The following is a 23,309-nucleotide window of genomic DNA, read 5'->3' on the forward strand; positions in this document are numbered from 1 at the left end:
TAAGAATCTGAAAATGGGAAACTGCAGAATTCCACAGATTTTGATGTGGAACTTCAGAAGAAACAACACATTAGGGCTTCCTGTGTTTGACTCCAGTGCTAACAAACATTCAAATATATTTCTGAACAGAGCCTGCACACGTACAGCTGAAATGTGTGTAGGTGATTTCTGCAGCTTGCATGAATTCAGTTCAGATTAATGTTTGGGAGCTAAGGTAAGGGACAGGATCTTACTTAGGGTTGTACAAATATGCCCCATTTTGTTTCTTCTGTTTCTTTAGTGGTGCTTCCAATCTGTGTGATTCTTCTATGATATTGTATGTCATTAATATAACACTCATATATCCTTTATACATTATAGTTTGTTTTTTTTACTGAGAGTTCTACATTGGCTATCTTTTTGTTTGGGGGGGGGGGTGTCTGCTTTTATATGGATGCTTCAGAATTGTAGGGAGAACACAATGAAGTTAGTGCTGAAAAAGTTCAGATTTGATTTAAAATCTACTTGCCTCCAAAAGATTTGTTGTTGCCATGAATGACACGTGCTTAAGGCCTGTTCTCCAAACAGTAGGAAATGTTACCCAATGTCATTCCTACAGACTTTTTGTGTATTATAAAACCACAAATTAATTTCCTGTTTTATCACTGAGCACTGTCATGCAACAACCCAAACATTTTGATTAGTACATAATACCCAACTGTTTTGAGGATGGGGTTGACAATTACTGGATTACTTAGTAGGGTTACCACGGTTCTGCAGGAAAATGTGCTTCTTCCTACATGAACTAGTATGCTTGAAGCATTTTGAGTCACTTTCAGTATTTTTCTAGTTTATTCTAGTTTATTCTTCTAGTGTATTCTTCTGAGCCCTTCGGGGGTACGGTGGTTTATCAAATCGAATAAATAAATAAATAAATAAATAAATAAATAAATAAATAAATAAATAAATAAATAAAACATACTAGAACCAAAATAGCATCCAGAAACAGACATGTATACCAGTTAATCAACCAAAGCTGAATCCAGTCCTACCAACACTAAAAATAAGATAGAGACAAAATGTTCTGTGGTAAAAGAATCAATAAAATTATACAAAAAACATACATTCTTTGAGCTCTACGGCAAATGTGTTCAATCCAGTCTTGGGGATTTGGATGCCCCTGTTCCCATTTAACTTGTTAATGAATTAATAGGTATGTGATACGTGACTCTCATGGCAACTTTGAAAAATTGCACCCTAGAGGAAGAACTTAACTGTGGAGTGGACTGAATATTTTCCCCATATTCTAATGGTGGCCCAAAGCAGTTCAACATTTATCAGAGCTTCAGAATGTGGTTCTGTGCAACTGAATGAAATTTTGGAAAACAGAAGTATCTCTCTCCCCTGACAGATTTTCTTTGGAAGGAAGCCAGGGAGTTTATCAAAATGTTAACCAGAAAGATTACTGCTTGAAAAAGCATAGTCAAATGAAATTTAATCACTTATACAGTGAAATTTTGATGTTGTGGGAGCTCGAAGTTAACGCGATGTATCGCGTGGCTAGCAGCATTCAGATGATCTCCTGATGTTTCCAGCCACATGCATTTGTGGCTGGAACATGCCATTCAGATGATCCTCTGAAGATGCCAGCCACAGATGCAGGCGAAACGTCAGGAGAGAATGCTGCTAGAACACGGCCATACAGCCCGGAAACCACACAGCACCCAAGTGATTCCGGCCGTGAAAGCCTTCGACTATACAGAAACTGCTCATATCAGAAGCAATATTTTGAAGAAATTCCTTAAGCTAGTTTCTGCAAATGCAAACTTTAACTGGTAGAGGAATCAGAATTGACACTTTATTGTTTATTGCTCAAAACATACTAGAGCCAAAGTAGGCCCATAAAAGAACCGCATATACCAGTTAATCAACCAAAGCTAAATCCTACCAATACTAACTGTTAATTGTTAATTTAATTATTGAAGTCAATTGGTAATTAATAATTTAATCATTGAAGGCAAATTCTAATTGATTTGATTTACATACACACCTATATAACTGTAGTCATTTTTAAGTCTATATTTTTATTTATATGAATTGTTGGTTAACTTTTTCATCTACATCTATGGGAAGGAAGATTTTCAGAAATTTCATCAGTTATGCAATGAAGATAAAAGCACCATCTTGTACATGTGGTGTTTGTGACTGCTTCTTTCAACCTTGCCAGTGTTTCAGACTGCACCAATTCACTCCAGGACTTAACGTGGGCAAGTACAGATAGGAAGGAAGTTGTTACTGCAGCTCCACAGGGAGAACTAACCCTGTCTTACGAAACTGTACTTGTGTTTAACGCTATACTGCTTCTTTATTTCAATGCCTAGTATTAATAACACAAGAATAGCTACAACTCATCAACCACCATAAATATCTATATCAGGTTTCCCCAAATATTTTGAGCCTGAGGGCACATTTGAAATTCTTACACAGCTTGATGGGTGCAGCAACAGAATAGTTGGCTCAAAATGTCTGGCACAGCAGGCAGAGCTGGCCACAGCTTAATTTCACTAATACAGTGCTGCTGTGGCAGTGGCTGCCAAAGCAATATTTACAAAAATCTACACTGCCAATCAAATCCTCAATGTCCAATCAGAAGCCTTTATGGGCAAAACCCCTATCTGGTTCCACCCATTTCCTAAAAACACTTACTGGGCACCAGAAAAGGTATCAGAAGAAGCCATAACACCCACTGGGGCAATGTTGGGGACCGCTGATCTGTAGGCTTCTAACTACTACCCTGTCATGGCCCCCTCTGCTGTGGCTGACAGTTCATCAGAGGAAGACTTGCCTGAGCTGCGCAGCGCCATACCAGTTGTGTCAGCAGAAGAGGAAGAAAAGACGGCTGTGAATCATCACGGGCCGAAGTTGCCAATCCGGGGGGGAGGGGGGGGAGGCGGAATTTTCCCGTTCCAACCTCAACAAGGGCGGAAACAGGCAGATGGCCATGTTGGGCCAGGGCAAGCGCCAGCACAGCAGCAACCACAAACCATGTCAGGAAATGGGGAGGGTGGCCCAAGCCTTTAAAGGGCCAAGCCCTCCTTTATGCCGGCCATGTGCTTCGGCCAGCTAGTGATTGCTCTTGTGGCCCCGTTGCTCTTGTGGCGGTTTTGGTGCATGGGTATTGATCTGGAAGGGCCAGAGAAAGGGAGTTATCAAGCTCGGGAATGGAAGCAAGGGGCAACTGCCCTGCCGAACAGGGTGTATGGGGAGCACCTCTTGCCTGGCAGAGCCCCACAGTGGAGCTTCGCTGTGATGCTTATATGATCAGATCAAGACCCACTGTTTCAAGATTCACTGTTCTATGTTATTGGTGGTATTTGAGAGAATAAATCAGCCATACTTGAGGCTTGCTGAGCCTCATCCTTACCTCTATTAAACAGACTATTTATATTCCACTTTTCTTTTTAATGAGGACTGGCATAATTTTCCTGTATGCCATTTTATCTTCACAATAACCCTGAGATGTAATTTAGGCTAAGAGAGAATGACAGACCCAAGGTCAGATAGTGAGCTTCTGTGGCACAGTGGTGATTTGAACCTTGGTTTTCTAGATCTTTGTTTTCCCCTTCCCAGATGTCACTAATGCCTAATATCTGCCCTTGGACCAATAATGGATATATTTTAAATTATCCATCCTTGTGGTAAACTCCAGCCCTCCGTTCAGTTTTCTCACATTACCCTAATTCTCTGGCCTTCTGTGCGAACATGTCTCAAATAAGGACAGCACTAAGGAATATCAATACTTCACAAAATGAGATACAGCCTGCTAGAATTCATTTAATGCTACAGAGGCAACAATCATGTGTTTCTGTGTATGTATGTGCTGGTGTGAGGGAATACAGGATATAAACAAGTCCACGTCCTTGTTTAACGGGATTTAAGAAGCAACATGTGGCAAGCTTTTCAAACAAGATTAGTTTATCCTTGAATAATCTTGGAGACGAGTTAATTCCAGTGTACCAGAACAAAAGGTTATAATCTTCCACCTCAGGGTATAAGAACCCCAAAGAAGCTTAAAACATTTCTGAAAAGCTCGCCATTTGAGCCAACTGAAACTTTTCTGTAAAATCCAAGCCTCTGTTCCAGATGTTAAAGGCTGAGTGGTGTTTGGGCTGGAGCGATATTTGGACTGGAGAGAAGAGACAGTTGGCATTGCTCTGAGGAGTTATTTTATCTGGGGATGTTTTGATACAAATCTGAGGCAGAAACAGGGAAGGCAGGCATCTCTGACCACATCCCAGATGCATTCTTGCACTCACTTTTTGAGAAATCTAGTGCAGAAATATAAGGAGTCTAAACCAGTCAATCAAAACCTTCATTATTTACCAAAATGTTCTTTTTGCTCCAGTAGAGTACAAGGAAAATAATTAGAAACTAATAATATTTAACATTTATACAGTACATTTCACATTCATTATCTCAGTTATCCTTACAACATACATTAATGGATTCATGCAAATACCTTTTCATGTCTCTTAATGTTCATGCATGGGTAAAAAGACCAGCAAGACCATTTGTACCTATTGTCTTTGGCTAGTTTCTCTTTGTCATTGTTTCTGTCCCAGCATTTTGACACAATTTTACATGATGTGCTGTTTTTTAATGCTACTTATACACATTTATGCTGCTTTCTCACAACTGTTTCCCTCCCCCCTTCCCTGGCACTAATGCATATGGCACTGTTTCCAACTTAAAGGACATATTGTTAAAAGGGGGGAAATACATTACATTTTAACTTTTGTATGTGTTGAGGCTTATGTCTCTGTGCTTTATGACAGCATAACTCAGTGCACATTGGTGGCTTCTGAGATACATGGATTCAGCTTTGTCTGCAAATGCATGTTATCACACGGATTTATGGAAGTTGTAGTTTATTCCTTCCCTGTCCTCCCTCCCACATCCATTAAAACTTGCTTTTAAAACTACAAATATGGGTGTGTCTTGGGGCATATCACAACAGACGTCTTGTGACTCACAGTGGCCACATTGACAACTAAATGGAATTCAAGCTGCACTGTCTAGATCACAGATATATTTGCACGAAGAAAGAGCAAACCTATGTGACTTGTGCTTAAACTAAGTCAGTGTAGTGATTTCACTATGACTTTAGGGGCTATGTGCCATTTCCTCTAATGATCAAAAACATTGTTTGCCCACTTCACAGGTGCAAAGCCAGCTCCAGTACAGTACTTTTTATTCCACTGTTCCTCCAAAGAGCCCATGGTGGTATACATAATTCTCTTTTTGGTAGCCAGAATAGTGTAGTGGTTGAGAGCAGGTGGGCTCTAATCTGGAAGACCAGGTTTGATTCCCATTCCTCCAGATGAGCAGCAAAGGCTTACCTGGTGAACCGGATTCGTTTCCCCGCTCCTGCATTCCTGCTGGATGATCTTGGGCTAGTCATGATTCTCTCAGAACTCTCTCAACTTCACCTACCTCACAAAGGGTTCTCACTTTGTGAGGTAGGTGGGCGAAAGAAGTGTGTAAGCCCCTTTAAATCGCCTTCAGGACAGAAAGGAAGGTATAAATCCAAACTACTACTCCTCTTCTATTTTATCCTCATAACAACCCTGTGAAGTAGGGTAAGTTAAAAAATGTGACTGGCTCCAAGTCACCTCATAACAGAGGCTCATTCTGCACATGCAGAATAATGCACTTTCAAACTGCTTTCAGTGCTCTTTGAAGCTGTGCGGAATGGCAAAATCCACTTGCAAACAGTTGTGAAAGTGGTCTGAAAACACATTATTTTGCGTGTGCAGAAGGGGCCAGAGTGATGATTTGAACCTGCATCCCTCAGACCCCAGATCTGGATGATCTGGGTTAGTCTAGCCTCATCAGATCTCAGAAATTAAGCAAGGTTGGCCATATTTTGTATTTGGATAGGAAACCACTAAGAAAATCCAGGGTCGTTACACAGAGGCAGGCAATGGCAAAACCACCTTTGTTTTTCTCTGAAAATCCTACAAGGATAAGTCAGTTGTGATTCAATGGCACTTCCTCCAGCCTAGATCCTCATCTGACATTAAATGACAAAGGCACGACCAAGCCATGACTTCATAGCACAAGTGGCTATTATGTAGGCTTTTTCTGCATAGCAGAAATATAATGTATTGAGGGCATTTTAAAAAGCGTTTTGGGGAAGAAGTTTGCACAAATCTTGTTTCATCCTGTTGCTCCAACAGGCAGCAGACCTAATGTACAAACTTCTGTTCTCCATTCCCATGAGAAATGCCTGCCTTTGTCTTGGTAAGACTATTCTTTGTTGAGATGAAGAATCAGATGCATCAAGATAGAGTCTGGATCTGGAATTACCTCTTAGAGCATTTGTATGATCATCCCTTCATTCTGTCTTTCAGATCCCTTCTCAAAGCCCACCTTTGAATGAAAACCCACTTTTTCAATAGATACTGCAGCGCACACCCTTCCTAAGCCTAAGCAAATGTAGCTAGAATGAGCATATATTCTTACCCTGTTTATCCTCATTTTTTTGTTGTGTTTTATCTTATGTAAGTCTTTGGATTGTAATTACATCCAAGCAGGGATCTGATTTCTACTACTTTGTAAAGTGCCATGGCATAAAGTAAATACTAACAGTTTTTGTTAGTTTTGTTTTGTAGGCAGAGGGAGAAGTTCAGTTTAAAAACTGCTCTAAAATCAGCAACATTTAATAACTATTTTGGAGAACTGTTAAGAATACCTTTAGAATTTCTGTGTTTTAAAATTGGACCAGGCAGATGGAAGAATAAGATATTTTTAATGGCCCTGCCTCTGGTCCATACCCGCTCCAGTGCCAGAAGGGTGTGTGTGTGTGCAATTTCAATGCTTGCTCTGGGCTCTGTTTTCTATAGATATGCCCTTCTAGCCACACTTGTGTTCTTCATGCAGACCAAACACAAAAAGCCAAAACAGATCTTTAAAAAAAAATGTCTTCAGGATGTTTTATTTCTTTTGTGCGGAAAAGACCAAAGCTATTCAGCTCAGCATTGAGTCGAGCATAATTACAGCAACATATATAAGGCCTTTGGTTTGCTGAAGAAAAGAATAGCCGGGGAAAGCAATGGCAAACTACCCCACAGAAGAGGCTTGCCTATAAAATCACTGCTCGCAGTGGTACCCCAGGGTTGAACACGACTGAAGGGGAAGTTTTACCTTTTTACCACTAGATACGTTTGTAGCTGTCCTGAGCCAGTGCTTGGCTGCTTTGGGAACTGAAAATAAACTCCCCTAGAATGGAGCTCAAGTTCCCATACTCCACTTTCATTCAAAGCTTGTTATTCAGAGTTGATTCCCTTATGAATGGTAATCATGAATGGTAATCAACTAGTGCTTGTATATATGAATGAGCCCTCATGGAACAAGCTACGTATGCAGTCGTTTCTTGTCCCATAACTTCAGATTCAAAGCTTTTCCATGATGTTAGTTCACATACATTCAAGCCGTGAGTCCAGGGTTGACTAATAGCAGTATATAAGGATCATCCCACAACTGGACGGGAGTTTTGGGGAAGCCAGTTACAAAACTTATCCAGCTCGTTTGAAAGTACAGCAGAGGAATATAAAAAAAATCACTAGTAATAATCCATTCAGGGCACGATCTTTTGCTTCTTACATCAAAGTCTCAAACACTGAATGAATTCTTTCTCTGCTTCAGAAGGCCCAAGAGATGGGGAAAAAATTGCTATCAAATAAATCTCCAAGAACTGACACCCTTATTTTTCCACATAATTTTTTTTCCCCGATCCTTAAATTTAAATTATGCCAAACTATGGGTTGAGCACAGTGAGGCTAGTAGGATTTAACAATGCTCAGGCTGTTAGACCTTTTGGTATTCACAATGAAGGGATTAAAATTCTAACTATAAAAGTGTAGTGCCAGATCAAAGTCTCAAACAGATTAAACGCTATAGACGTCAAGCCTTGAGATCTTGGGAAACCAAACCTCTAAAACTAATCAGAAATTAAACTGTAGATAGAGAAGAAGGATCTTGCATAAACAGACATTTGCTTGAGATGATCCTTGGCATTGAAATACATCTATGGCCATTTACATACAGGGCTTCTCCACGTAGCAAACGTACCTTCTTGCTGAGACAGAGGCTGATTCCAAAAACAGCAGTGTGAAAACGGTGTGAAAATGGTGTAAAAAGGTTTAAAATGGTGTAAAAGGGTTTGTACTGTTTTCACACTGTTTTCACACTGCTGTTTTTGGCCCATCCGGAATCAGCCAGAGTTTCAGTTATGCAATATATTAGCTACATTATCCAGGTATGATTTTCACTTACACAATGGTCCCAACGTGGCTGTGCTTTTGATGGGCAAAAGCACAGATCTTACCTATTCAGGCAAACTGAAACCTTTTCGGCCAGTTCTCCAAGAAGCTGGACCTGCGTAATTGTAGCATGCCTGCCTCAAGTTCGTTTTACTCCACCCTCCCATGATACTCTTTCCTTCCACCCAGCTCTCCTTGTGAGCACGCGCTAGCAATCAACGCAATAGTGTAGCTTCAAAGTCATGTTGATGTGTTCATCCAACTGCACAGCATGCACACAAAAAATTTAAGGCACCCCATGAACAACGTCATAAGCACTAGGCGGAAACCCAGGCCATCAAAAGTCAAATCCTCTGCAGAGAGTAATTGCCACCCCACAGCAGGTGTCAGGAAAAAGGCAATGGATAAGCGGAGAAAGGGGTAATTGATCTCCCAATGCCCCAGGGGAAAAAGCTTCTGAACAAAATACCACAAACCTGTTGGCAATCAGTCCATAAATGGCTTATGCAGAGGGAGGGAGAGGGGGGGTGGCATGCAAGAGAAGGGGAGGGAGTGAGGGGTGGCATGCAAGGGAGGGAAGTGGGCCCGGCATCTGGACATGGCCCACCCACCCTAGTGGAGGGGGAGGAGGGAGAGGGGAGGGGTTGCATGCAAGGGAAGGGGAGTGAGGGATGGGTGGCATGCAAGGGAGGGGAGGGAGAGGGAGGGGGCCTGGCATCTGGACATGACCCACCCACCCTAGCGGAGGGAGGGGAAGGGGAGGGAGGGGTGGCATGCAAAGGAAGGGGAGGGAGGGGTGGCATGCACAGGAGGGGAGGGAGGGGAAAGGGAACATCTAATGTACAGCTCTGTCCCCTACATGGTGGAATATGCTCCCAACTGAGATCAGGGCCCTGCGGGACTTGAATAATTTCCACAGGGTCTGTAAAACAGAGCTATTCCACCAGGCTTTCCCCAATGGCCAGTCAGGTTAACAGCTATTTTGGCCTCCCAGGCGCGGGGTAGAGGAGGGAATACTGAATTTTGTAAGTCGCCATCTGGGTTTAGTTTTCAGCACTGTTTTATATTGTTTTAATTTATTTAATACGATTTTATTGTGCCTGTTTTAAAAATGTTGTTGCTGCCCTGAGCCCTTTGGAGGAAGGGTGGGATAAAAAATTTGAAAATAAATAAAAATAAATACAATAAAAATAATGCAAGGCATTTATGTTTAGCAAAAGTGAAATATCAAGGCAAATATTCATTTTCTGCTTGCTTGTTTTCAAAAACTGGCCACAATCCAACACAAAGTTATTGGTTGCAATTGCATATGTCATGCTGGTAATGTTGTTATGGTAATGCTGTTATGTTGAATCTAACCAGATTTTTCAGTCTTGGCTAATTCCCCTCTTTATTGTAGTCATTGTCCCATATGATTTTTGTCCATGCTAGTCACATGAGCCCCATCACAGCCTTTTTGGTGTCAAAGGAGATTTCACCAATGGAAAAGCTGGCTGGAGCCAATGCAACATACTTAGCATTTGTATAATATTTAGTTGCACAGGTCCAACAGGTAAGTTCAGCCTTGCAAGTAATTATTTCCATGCAATCAGTACAGATCTGGATGCAGGCTTGCATTTGCAAAGCAAAGATAATCTAATCCCTGGCTCCTCTTGAGAATTCTGGCTATGTATAAGAAAAGATGGCCAACCTCTAACCATAATATGAAGCTGGTTAGATTCAACGTAACAACTTCTACCAATCATGGGTAGCACTAATTTTTTCAAAAATCAATTTTATTCCATTTTCTAGCCAAAATTGACTCTCAAAATTATTTATCAGATTCTAAAAAAAACCCCAGTATCCAATATGAAAATCAATATTTTTCTGCAAAGGAATCTTAGTGGGTTGCACACACGAGTCAAATGATTGCCCAATTTAGACTAAATAGCAATTGCACTCAAAGCAATTACATGTAGCCTGGTTTCCCAGTATACATGGTATGAGTACTGGGAACAGAACAACTCAAAAGGGTTAACAAGAACATTCAGTGATTTTTTTTAGCTTCTTTCTGTGCTGTTCCTGTGTTAAGTCACCCACTCAGTCCCTTTTCTTCCCATATGGTGAGCTATTCAAGGCAGTAATTTGATTCATAGGATCGGCAGCTTGTAAAGACCAAGAAGCCTTGCTTGGGGCAACAGCAGATAACTAACTTATCCGATGATCTGTGGATGCCTATTTCACTTTAGTACAAAACAAAAGTCCTCCTGGAAGCCAATTCCACTGTATTTCTTACCTCTCCTCTTCCTCTGCAAACTGCATCCTCAGCACAGCTATTTGCTGTGTTGTAATGGCTTTAATTTTCCTTTGCAACTGCAAATACTTTGCCCTGATTTATTGGAAACCTAAAATACAAATTTATTCTTAACCAGGGGAGAGGGGGGGGGACCCCTGTTATTGTATGAGCCAACTAATATAGAAACTTATCAGCTGTTTCATGATTTGGAGTCTAACCAGTCCTATACAATTTGGACAACATTTGAATGTTGGGGAGACACAACCTGAATCTCAGACTTTATTGTGTCTGCTGTGCTATTCTGTAACATTACTGAAGGCTGGCATTGTGCATTGACTGATAAAATACTAGTTCTCGTAGAAATTACAGTGGTCTCAGAAGCTATTTTCCTCATTTTTATAGGCACAGCAGTAGGAAAAAGACTCTTGTAGGGATAAAAAGACACTGCTGATGAAACTATTATTAAAATGCCACAAGGAGCATGGAGCTGATTATGCCATCTGACTGAGAGATCCCACTCTGTTTACACGCAAGCTAAGCTGTTACTAGAGGCATGACAAATCAGCCAAAGCAAAATGGAGGCATCTCTTAGCCCAGTGGGGAGATAATGCGGGTGGGAGGAGGATGAAGCTTGCCTGCATTTCTTAAGCAGAGAATAGAACATTTTGAAGCATATGACAGAATTAATAAAGCTTTGAAGGATATATTGAATAAAGCAAAACAAGGGGATAGCCATGAAAATATGCAAAGTTCTGTCATTCTTTTGTGCACATATATATGAGCAGACGATGTTCATACAGTGGGAAATGGAACTGTGGGCTCTCATCTCTGCATTTTTGTTGTCTATTTGTTTAGAAATTGTTAATGCTACCTCTTCAGAGACCTGTCCAAGCCAGTTCACAAAAGCCAGATACAATCATAAAAAACATAGTTGTATCAAAATTTCCCCACCTCTGCTGGTTCAGCTCAAAAGAGTAGATTATGACATTGCTTCTCCTGTGCACAGCTTCAAAACACAAGCCTTGATCTTCATGCCATGTATTGTTTCCTTGGGGCATTTTTTTCCTGTTAAAAGAAACACATTTTTCCAACATTAATTTTGCATCACTTGTATATAAAAGGCATGTGTGAAATGAAAGAAACAGTTTAATCCCAAACTCCAGCAACTGATGTGGGCAGAATAAAAAGTCTCTTGCAATAGTGGTGGCATCAGTGGAAAGAGCCACAAGATTAACCTAATCCAGGGGAGCTGTACAGTTGGAGTTTAAGTCAGTACTTACAGCCAAGTGTCAATGGCAGGGTCTTGTGCCATGGGTGTCCTGGCTATGGTGGTGAACCTATGGCACTCCAGAACCTATGGCACCATCAGATGGGAACTGTAGTCCATGAACATCTGGAGTGCCATAGGTTCGCCACCACTGCTATAGTGTATGTAAGGGGATGTGACAGCATGCAGTGTATGTACCTGGGTGCAGAGTGGTAGGACTGGCTACAGATTTAGCATCTCCAACTATGCAAGCCCTTGGCAGTGAAAAGGGGGAGGTGTGACTTCAGTGGCTTAAAAGGATGTCATTCTTTTTTAGGATTGCAATCTCATTTTCTAAAGACCTTAAAAAGGAACACAGTCTCTGAAACTGAGAGCCAGCATGATGTAAAGGTTAAGAGTGGTGGACTCTAATCTGGAGAACTGCATTCAGTTCCCCTCTCTTCCACATGAAGCTTGCTGGGTCACCTTGATCTAATCACAGTTCTCTCAGAACGCTTTCAACTACACCTACCTCACAAGGTGCCTGTTGTGGGGAGGGAGGTAAGGTGATTATAAACAACTTTGAGACTCCTTGAGGTATACAAAAGGTATATAAAACCAGCTTTTCTTCTCTTCTTTTCCACAAAGGATGCTTTAGCATAGCATTATAGAAAATATGCGAGACATCACCCCATGATGGACAGAATAAGGATCACCAAAGCATACTGCCAATTTAATTTTTGTTTGCATGTTTGGAATATCCATACCTAATTCAGCAGTTGAGTCAAATAGTTATGAATGGGTACATTTCTACAGGCTGCAGCCTGCAATTACCTTGGGGGGTGGGGGTTATTTTTGTTTTTTGCTCAATTTTTGTGTTTGGCAGCCAACTGGTAAAATGATTTTCCTGACTTGCTATGCCCTGTGCTTTTTTGATATTTCATTTATCTCTCTCCAACCACAGCAAAATTCCCAAGCAGGCTCTGAGTTCACAAATAGATATACAATGCAATAAACTGTGACTGTTTCAAGATGGTTGGACAAATTGTCAAAGCGCAGTTTTAAACAATATGGTCTTGTTAGATACAGAAGAAAATTTGGGAGCTGTAATACATGTCTTGCATTGATGGAGAGCACTGCAGACTGCTGACACTCGTGTTCTGACTGGTGTCCAGAAGCCCCAATTGCTTGTCTTAAAATGGTTCACTGGCACATCCAGGCTCTCCTCTGTAATATTAGTGAAATGGCTGTTCACCTGAAGGCCTTGGTCTCCATTAGGCTTACTAAACTTACATATACCTCAAAGTCATCATAGACAGGTCCTTCATCGCTTAAAAACAGTGGTAGTTTGAATGTGACCCTCAGTTAATGGTGTTTATGAATCAGTACCATTGATCATGTAGGTCCATTGTGGCGAACCTTTGGCACTCCAGATGTTATGGACTACAATTCCCATCAGCCCCTGCCAGTATGGCCCATGAGCTGATGGGAATTGTAGTCCATAACATCTGGAGTGCCAAAGGTTCACCACCACTGATGTAGGTGCATTCTCAGAACCTGGAGGTTTTTGAATTATTTGTAACTTGAGATTGCTTGATGTTTTAATATTTATATGGTTTATTGATATTGTTGTTGATATGATGTGAGCCACCCTGTGCCAAGAAGGGGAGGGGTGGCATAGTAAGTCTAAATGATGATGATGATGATGATGATGATGATGATGATGATGATGATGATGATGATGATGATGATGATGATGATGATGATGATGGTATAGTTCCCAAGCAACAGCACAAGAGTTCCCACAGTGATCCACTTACAATAGTTAACCATTGAACTGAGTTTATAGTCCTTGGCTGGGCAATCCCTGGGAGTAAAATAAAGGCAGAGACTTCAATAATCAGTGTCAGTGATACTTTGACATCACTTCCAGTTTTGAAACTAGAAGTGACACCACAGCATTGATGCTTAAGGAATTCCCCAGATTACTATAGCTGTTAGATCACAGCATTGCTGATTTTTATCCCCCTTTTGCTCCCAGTGCTCTGGGGAGTGGCAGTGGGACTATGGATTGTCAAATAGGAGGTTGCTGTTGGACCATAGTGAAGCCCAGCCTCTGACTTTTAAACAAGGTTACTTGAAAGCATTACCCACTTGTACGAACATACAAGGTCATTTCCCCACTTACCGCATCTGCTCGCTTGGCGCTACTCTCCCAAAGTAAGCGCTGAGGAGTCCCCGTGAAGCACTCCCCACTACAGGGGCGGCGACAACGCAGCAGCCCCGACGCTGCCACTCTCGCGCCCCCTCAGCGCGCGTCATTCCTGGCGCTCCTCAAATGGCGCCTTTTGATGACCCCGTGCAGCGCAGGGTCATGGGGAAGCCCGGGAGTGCGCCAGAAATGACGCACACTGCGAGTAGCGCCCAGCAAAGGGTGGTTGAGGTAAGTGGGGAAACCACCACACAGTTATTGGTTTTGCAGATGGGTATTTTGGTCCCAAACAATGAAGTAAAAAATACCCCCATTAGTCTTTGTTTTTTTCAGAAAACACTGATTCAAGGAAGTGTTGTTGACTTCCATGAATAGATACAATCCTTTTCACAAAAAAGTCTACCTATTATTCCAAAAAACTGGGGTGAGCTATTAGACATGCAAGAAAGGGATGGGGAATTTAAGCATAAGAAACATTCCATCTCATATGAATGCGTATATCTAGGCTTTGGGGTGTGTGAAACAGGCTCTGGGAAACACATGGACTTCTGCCAGCAAAACCAGATTTTTTTTTTTAGTGTGATGGAACAGTTGGCTACCTCAAGACACATCAGGATTTGGCTTTGGTAGTGGATCATTGGATAGTAGGATGGATGGTAGAGAGTAACAGTGCCAGCCATGCCAAACTAGTTCAAGAATGTTTGTGTGGAAAATATTTGTCATACAATTTACAACTATTCCGAGCATTCAAAAAATCATTTTTTTCCAGCATTCAGAGGCTTTGCATGCAAGTTGCAATCAACTCGCAATTTGAGCACAGAAGTGTTCGCTCTATTTTTGCTGGATTCAAAATCAGCCAGAGATAATACTTCTCAAGAGAAGATCGATTTATTACACTTCTTTAGTAGCAGCACAGTTTGCATATTTCCATAAATCTTTTTATCAACCAAACAAAATCATCATGTGACTAAATAGACCACGATTTCTTCCCATCTGCGGAAGCTGTTCCTTTTATAATATATAGGCTCCCTCTGCGATCTACGTTTGGGATATCCTTTTTTTTCTTTTTAAGCCATTCCCCTCAGCTGCCCTGTAGGTGTGGGGAGCTTGAACTGGGTTTGGGGAACCCAGATTCAATTCTTAAAAAAACTCCAACTAGTCTATCCTTGTAAGGATTTGCTTGTACAGGGAGTGTATCTTAGCTACACATCTGAGAGCCTAGAAATTAACAAGGAAGAGTGTGCTTGGTAAAATGAGAAACCCCCAGTTCAGTCTGAGGGACTTGATCAAGCAATCTATTTTTGGGGGGTATATGTCTGTTATCAAAGGTTTTTTTATGACTGAATCAGCTGGCTATTGTGGGTTTTTCAGGCTGTGTGACCGTGCTCTGGTAGTTTTTGCTCCTAACATTTCACCCATTTATATGGCTGGCATCTTCAGAAGGCATGTCACGGTGAGATGTGTTTCTCTCTGTGGCACTATGGAAACATATCTCACTAAGGCTCCTTCTGCACATGCAGAATAATGCACTTTCACTCCACTTTCACAATTGTTTGCAAGTGGATTTTGCTATTCGGCACAGTAAAATCCAGCTTCAAAATGCATTGAAAGTGGATTGAAAGTGCATTATTCTGCATGTGCACAAGGGGCCCATGACATGCCCCTAAAGATGCCAGCTATAGATGCAGGTAAAACATTAGGAGCAAAAACTACCAGAACATGGTCATGCAACCCAGAAAGCCCACAACAGCCCATTTTCTTTAAAGTAAAGAGTTTGGGTCAAGGGTAGGTCATGGTCATGACTTTCTTTGGAACAAAACACTTTCCTCTGAAGGGAGTGTATCAGCATTGCGTGTTGTGGGAAAGCTCCTTGAGTTGGAAAATGGTGCCTCTTTTATCTGAGCAGAGGGTTGGACGTAGCCTATGGTCCCTCCTTAAGATAAATGGCCTCTTATGCAGGAAGCCTGTTAAGCTTAAATAAAACAGATTTTATAAATGTGTATTGGCATTACGATATTGTTTGCAATAATAATACTAATGCTCCGTTTTTGCAGTTACCTAGACTACCTTGCCTGACATCCCACTCCGATAATATCCTCCATCTGCTCTGCCGTGTCTGTCATTTCTTTCCTCTATAACATATTGTGACAGAGGCTTCATTTACCTAAACTTATCTTGGCAACTTGTACTTCATTAAAGAGAATCCTGCAATCATCAGTTAAAGCTTTCCCCCTCCTATCTGGCCATGCATAGCTAAGCTTCATAAATCATTCCTTCACTTTCCATTTTGCAGCTCCTGGAAAGGTAACATTATTGAATTCAGATCACTGCAATAGACCGGTACTAAAATGTTTACTGACCGCTTTTTAGGCACTGAGCTTTTGCTTTTGAATGCAGATGGTAATATTAGCTAAAGCTTTCAATTTTTTTAAAAAAATGGATGTCACTAATATGTTTTATACATTGTTGTAAATACCTCTGATGGCAAGCCATTGGCACGAAACTGCCAGCAGAAAGCGTATAAAGTCTTCTTTTCTCCCATGCTTCTCTGGTTCTTTACTCAGCCTAGAAGCGTTTGGTAGGAACACCTTTTGGTACAGATCCCTAAGTATATGAAAAAGCACTCTGTCCAACTTGTAGAATGCAGGACTGTATTCATACCTGGATGTGTTCTCCATATATATGTGGATAGAATAATCTGGTGGTTGCAAAGACCTGCTACAGTGCCGTTGAGGCTGCCTTGAGCATAATGTTCCCAGACAACCTGGCAACTGGTGAGCGGGGGCTGCAAAGTTGCTCAAGAATTTGAAATAAGGGCAGCCTCATGAGCTTCCCAGAAGTCTTTAAAAGAAGTGACAAAGGGTAGTTCTGAAAATTCCAAAAATCCTATGTGAAACTATAGAGCTTCTGGTGATTCCTAGAGCTACCATTTGGTAAGAACCTCTGGGGGTACATAAGGCTACAATTAAAAAAAAAACAATCCCACTGCCACTCCAAGGACCAATAGGCAATGATCTCTTTTTTTGCCTTCTAACAAAACTGGCAAGCCAAATGAGGGTTCTAGATTGGCAGGGTCAGGAACAAACCAGGCCCTTTGCCTTTCCCAGATCAACAGACCACTTCATTCTGCCTCAAGCTGAGGACTTCAGTCTCCTATCTCTCTAGCTTGTCCAGCACAGGCTTCAGGACTAGCTACCACCATGGATGTCAAAGATGTCCAATTGGCCATGACTGTTCCCTTGCAGTATTCAAACCTGGATGTTTCCAGAGACCGCATGGAAGGTCAAAGGGTCTTTCAGTCTGAGACAGCAAAATGCTATTCTATATTTAAATTTTTTATCTGAAAGCCTTGGCCACACAACCTGCTTTGAGTCACATTGAAGACAGATTGAAAAGCAGCTGCAGGAGGCACAGGTGGTGGCAGCCTGGAAGCAGAAGTAATCCTTGCAGATGGTTTATATACTCCATACGGACCACAGTGGTATTTGATGATGACAGGGTTTCATGGCTTTAATTCTAACTTCTGTCCTGGAAACTTTAAGGAGTCCTCACCATTCTGTTGTTTGTCAAACAATGGCACAACTCAACCTGTTTCATATTGCAAACCCTTCAACAACAATAGGCTAGAAAGCAACTCAAAGGAGTCCAGTCCAAACACAAACACAGAGGCATAATCTCTTGTATCAAAAGCTTCCCACAGCAAATTAGCCAGTATATTTGGGCTAGTTCAAACACTGCTTGTTTAACGCTTGATAATATGCCTGGCAAAAATTTTCTCTTAAAGGAAATAGCCAAATATGGAAATCAGTTGGAGCACTGATTTAATCTACACCCAAGCACTCACAATCATCTTCAGATATGTGCTTACCAAGATATGAACCAAACATCCATACATATACCCAGCTACACTTCCTAAGATGGAACAATCAGCTCTTAACCAGCAGCTGCGATCACATGCTTTTTTTCTAAATTATTGAGTATGAGACTCATGGATTATGTTTCTTTAGATGAATGCATATCTAGGAAGGCTGGGACTGTTTTCATATAGACAAAATCAGCCCCATCCACTAACCATCCACCATCCACCAACCATCCAAATCAGCCCCATCCACTAACCGTGGGAGCTGAGACTCTTGAACCTGGAAAATCTTGTTGGTCTCCAAGATGCTTCTGATCTCAAATCTAGTTGATCCATTAATCCAGCCATTCAATTTCTATGAAGCAACAGTTTTTCTATTTGCAGAAGAGGGAATTTCTCCTCCCACGGCCAACTCCTCGATGGGCTGCTGCAGAAGGGAAAAGAACATCCCACTTTATGAAACCTGCAGATAATCTGCCAGTATCTCCACACAACAAACAGTTTCCCTACTGGAGATGTGTAGAATGTCAATTTGCCTCTGCATCACAATACTTAGCCTTGCATGTCAAGTGTTTAGTTGCATCTTTTGATGTGAACTGAGATGTGCATTCCCATCCAGGGTCACTAGTAATGGTGAATGAGAAAGTATAATTGGTCCCTGATAGCCTAAGCATGAATCTTCTTCGCCGAGTTCTTCACATTTTATGAGTACTCTAATGTTATTTTAGTTTCACCTTAGAATAAAAAAGGTGGATATTTTCTTTCAAGCAGAAAAAACTCTACTTTCATTAAGTTGATCCTGTTTATGTCCTTTACAGTACTTCTTTGGATCTTGGCCAATATGCAAACAGCACAAATGTATATCATTTGCAAAATCTGCTATCATCTCCTATAGCAATTTCCTCTGCAGTTAAGGTGCGTCTTTTTAATTGAATGTAATAATTATTGCAATTGGGGGATATTTGCTCGCTTGTTTTGCATGAAGCACTAGGCAGAGTTTGCAAAATCAGGCTTTTCTTTTTTAGGAAGCTATTATCTTTGGCCATTGAAACAATTATCTGCACCTTTTTTAAAAAAAACACATGCATTTGTATCTATGTCACATTGTTTCAGAGCATGGTAAATTGTTGGCATCAGCATTGATGACTGCTACAAGGGAGGGAGATATTTAGGAGAACCATCTTCAGGAAAAAAAAACCCCTTCTCGTATACAATTTTACTTGCAGGCAGAATTTATCCCAAGGATAAATAAAAATGCAAGCCAAGCAATAAGACTGTGTCTGCCAATTAGAATATATAGGTGAGATAATCCCTGCTATACGTGTGTATTTCTTCCCCGGGAAGTCTAGGCTAATTTTAGTGTTGATGGAAACAGTGTGAAAATTAAATGTAAATTCTATTTAAAGGTACAGTGGATGCTGCTAAGGAAAAGCACACTTCCTCGGGACTTTCAGTTACCTGGATTTACTTGGTTCCCCCATCCTTCCCTACTCCCAGTCCATAATGGTTTTGCTTCAGGACAGGAAAGAGACCATGGTTGACCTGGACAAGACCTCTGCTGAAACCACTGGAAATGCACTGCTGCCTTTCAGAGTTGACAGTAGTTGACTAGATAAGTAAATAATCTTACTCAGAGTTTACTGCACATGACCTTGCAAGTGTGGAAATCAATGCTTTTAGATAAGCCTTCCAGTTAGAGCTCCCACCTAGCAGCCCCAGTTCCCTGGTAGGGTAATGGAGGGATAAGAGGGGGGGGGGACTTGTGCTATCAATCTCATGGAGCAACATCACTTCAGTATACAATGAGAAATGACATCATGATGCTCTAGGATTCATCTACCACCCCCATTGCTTCTGGTGCCCTCCCTCTGCTCAGCCACCACCATTCCTGCTGCTTGGCCACCACTTCCGCTGCTCGCCTGCCGCTTCTGCCAGCCCGCCGCTTCTACTGCCCCCTGCTGCTCACCTGCCACTTCTGCCACTTGCCCGCTGCTTCTGCTGCTCAGCCACCAGTTTGGTTGCCTCCCTGCTAGTGACCTCCCAATTTTTGTACTTGTCCCAGGTGCCATTTTCAGGAGGTCTGCCTGGTACACTTGAGCAACAGAGCCTTGACACTTTCATGAGCTTTATAGTGTAGCAAAATTATGCTAAATCTTTTTTTAAAATACCCAAAAAAGGTGGGAGGTTGCATGGAAAGACTAAGAAAGTGGCAGGCAGGCAAAACGGCAGCTTGGCTGGGGGCACTTCACAGCAGGACGAACCCTGTTTATACAAAAAAAGCAGGAAAACCCCACTGTGAAATAGACAGCTGCACAGGAAGCAGCAAATTGGGGGATATGGGCAAAAATGCCCATAATCTAACATTTGCCTTCTCTAGTCTCTGTCCCTAAGGTTATATATAGTAAACATTCTTTTCCAGGCCCATCAGCATAGCTAAGCACTGAAGGCTTCTGTGCTTGGGAAAGCATTGACTTGTCTCCCATGGTTTTTATTTTGCCAGTCATTCACCATCATTAAAGCTTCTGGAACACGTGTAGAATCCAGTCACAATTTTTGAAAATGACTTCTTTCATGCAACACATTTCTCCGTAGAGCAATACTCAAGAAGTGATCGTAGCACATCAAATAGTAACATCCTGTGTGCCTCATAGCTGGTGGTTGGAGGGTGGGATATGACAATGGAACTTCCTTAAATTAAACTACTCAATCCAACCAGTAGCCTTGAGCAGTATCACACCAATAAAGTTAAAAACAATCCCAATAACCTGACTCCAGACTCAGACTCATTATTTATTCATATTATTATATTTTGCTGTAGCTTGGGGGGGAAAAAACTTTGCAATAGCTAAAGTGGCTTCATGTTCAATACCTGCTAGGAGCACTCTCATTTTCTCCCCAATAAGTAGTATTTGCCCTCCCATCAACAAACAGCAAAATCTATCATTCTCTTATACCAGACTAAAGAAACACATTACACAAGACAATGCTCCAATGCATCAATTCAAACTGATTGACACAAACATAATCTATTTGATTGAGGAAGCTTCTTATAACGATCTCCCATTACCAAAGAAGTTTTAATCTAGTGGTTAACAGCAGCAGGTGCTAATCTGGTTAAACTAGATTTGATTCCCCACTCCTATGCATGATGCCTTCTGGGTGACCCTGGGGCAGTCATAGTTCTCACAGAACTCTCTCAGTCCTACCTACCTCTGTTGTGGAGAGAGGAAGGGATTGTGATTGTAAGCTGCTTTGAGACTTCTTAAAGGTAAAGAAAAGTAGGGCAAAAAACCAACTGTTCTACTGCTACTCTATCGTGAGACAGCTAAATATTTGAAATATTCATGAAAGGGTCTTGGACATGGCAAACCTAAATAAAGGGGGGAGCAAACTCTGTATGCTCTGTTCATACAAACAGCTCAAAATTAACATTTGAACAGCTTCCCTTCCTAATGTCTTGAAGGAGAGGGGAGGGCAAAGAACTAACTGTGTGGTTTCTAATCTCTGTCATACCCAATAAAGTATAACCCAGCCCTTAGTTTATAGATTCAACTGTGATGGACTACACAGATAAATAAGGTTTGGGAGTGCAGTCAGCGGAAGAATGTGCAGTCTCATACAGTGCAAAGAAAAAAACACCCTAGGAACTGGCCAGTAAGATTGGGTAAGCTGGCTTGTGCTCTGATTAATGGAGCAACCAGCTGATTACCAGAGGGAGGAGATATCTTTTTCAGAGAGACAATATTGAAAACCTTTTTGGATTTGGACCTGCATCAAGCTGTGTGTGAAAATCTATGTTGAGAGGATTTCAGTCAGAGAGTGAGTCTGATTTGAAATTTGGTGTGTGTCTATGTATGCTAAGAGCAGAAATACAAAGATAAAAGAACTGGAAGTTTAACCATTGGTCAAGGTAGAGGTGAAACAGAAGCTTTCCACAGTAACCATAAATAAAGGGTGAGGGGAATATATCTTCTGGGAGATAGAAGAATTCCTAAGCCAGTGAAAAAGGGAATTATACTCAAAGTAAGATTCCCTGTCTGGTGTATTATGATCTGCTCAAGATTTCTGTAGAGTGGGTGTCTAACAGTGGAGAAGCCATGTGTACTGAGATAAAGAATCCAGCCTGTTAGAACCTGAAGTCTTTTTGAATCCATATGTCAGTGACATGTCAGTGATATCTAAGAGTAACTCAAGACAAAACTGCACCTTCACATAAAATATAACATCTAAGAAATGGAGAAACCTAGAAAGCTTGATAAAATCCTGTGCCTGTGACAGAAACCTAGGATTGTACATAGCTTACTCCTGCCTAATTTTCTTAACAATTCCAACTTTGTTCAATAAATTTTCTTTTCAATTTGTTTGAATCTGCCTCAGTTCTCCGGCGCCATTTTAAATAGGATTCATTTGAAAGGGAAAGGGCATTTTGCATGTTAGGGAGGCACAATATTAGAACTATAGCCTGAAATCATCACACACTATCAGAAAGATTATTCGTCCCAAAAGGGACCCAAAAAGGCAAAAGGTGGGAAAATTTGCCTTACAGTCAATGTTCCCTGTAAGCTGGACAGTCACCATATTGGTACCACACATATTGGATAGCCCCACCCAGCAGGTGGCTCAGTTCTGCTCAGGAGCTCTCCAAGGTGGCTCAGTTTCACTCAGTGGTAGGGAACTTCTGTGCAGTGGTAGAGAACACTTAGAGGGACTATTTCTTACAGTGATAAAAATGTGTAGAGAGGCAGGGAGACACCACACCTGCTATGTATCCTCTTCCTGTCCAGATACATTAATAGTTGACAGCCATCTTAGTGCCTTTTCCAAGGTTTTTCATTCAGAAAAGATATCTAAGTGAAGAATATGAGGATGGTTGATTATAGAGGAAATATCAAGCACAATGACTCTGCTCTGAAACTTGTAACATTATGCCTTAATATTTTCTCCTACATTATAAAAGCCTACAGAAATCTTTCAGTCAATTGTTCCTCTTAAAGGAAACATGCAAATACTGAAATTAATATGCTACAAAGCAGCAGAAGCAGATTTTCCTCTGGATGATCTTGAACGCAAGAATTTTTTTTGAAAAAATATGCAAATATGCTTTTTGTAGTCAACAGTCTGAAGTGTATTTTTAATGGGAAAAGGAAAGAGGAAGAGATATAAAATTTTATTTAGATTTTAAGTACATGTATCACTGAATGAAGGGCTATAATGTAAATCTGAGTGTCCAGAGGCGTTTCTCCCATTGGGCAAAGTGGGCAGATGCCCAGGGCACCCCCTTGTGGTGGGCGTCAAAAATGCAGGTTCGTTTGTGGGTTTTTTCTATTTTCCGTTTTTGGTCTGCGGGGGGGGGGGGCAGGTTTTAGGCTATCAACACCAAAATTTCAGAGATGTTTTGGGACACTCTCCTGATA

Source organism: Sphaerodactylus townsendi, linkage group LG10 (genome assembly GCF_021028975.2).
Source record: "Sphaerodactylus townsendi isolate TG3544 linkage group LG10, MPM_Stown_v2.3, whole genome shotgun sequence".
Lineage (NCBI taxonomy): Eukaryota > Metazoa > Chordata > Lepidosauria > Squamata > Sphaerodactylidae > Sphaerodactylus > Sphaerodactylus townsendi.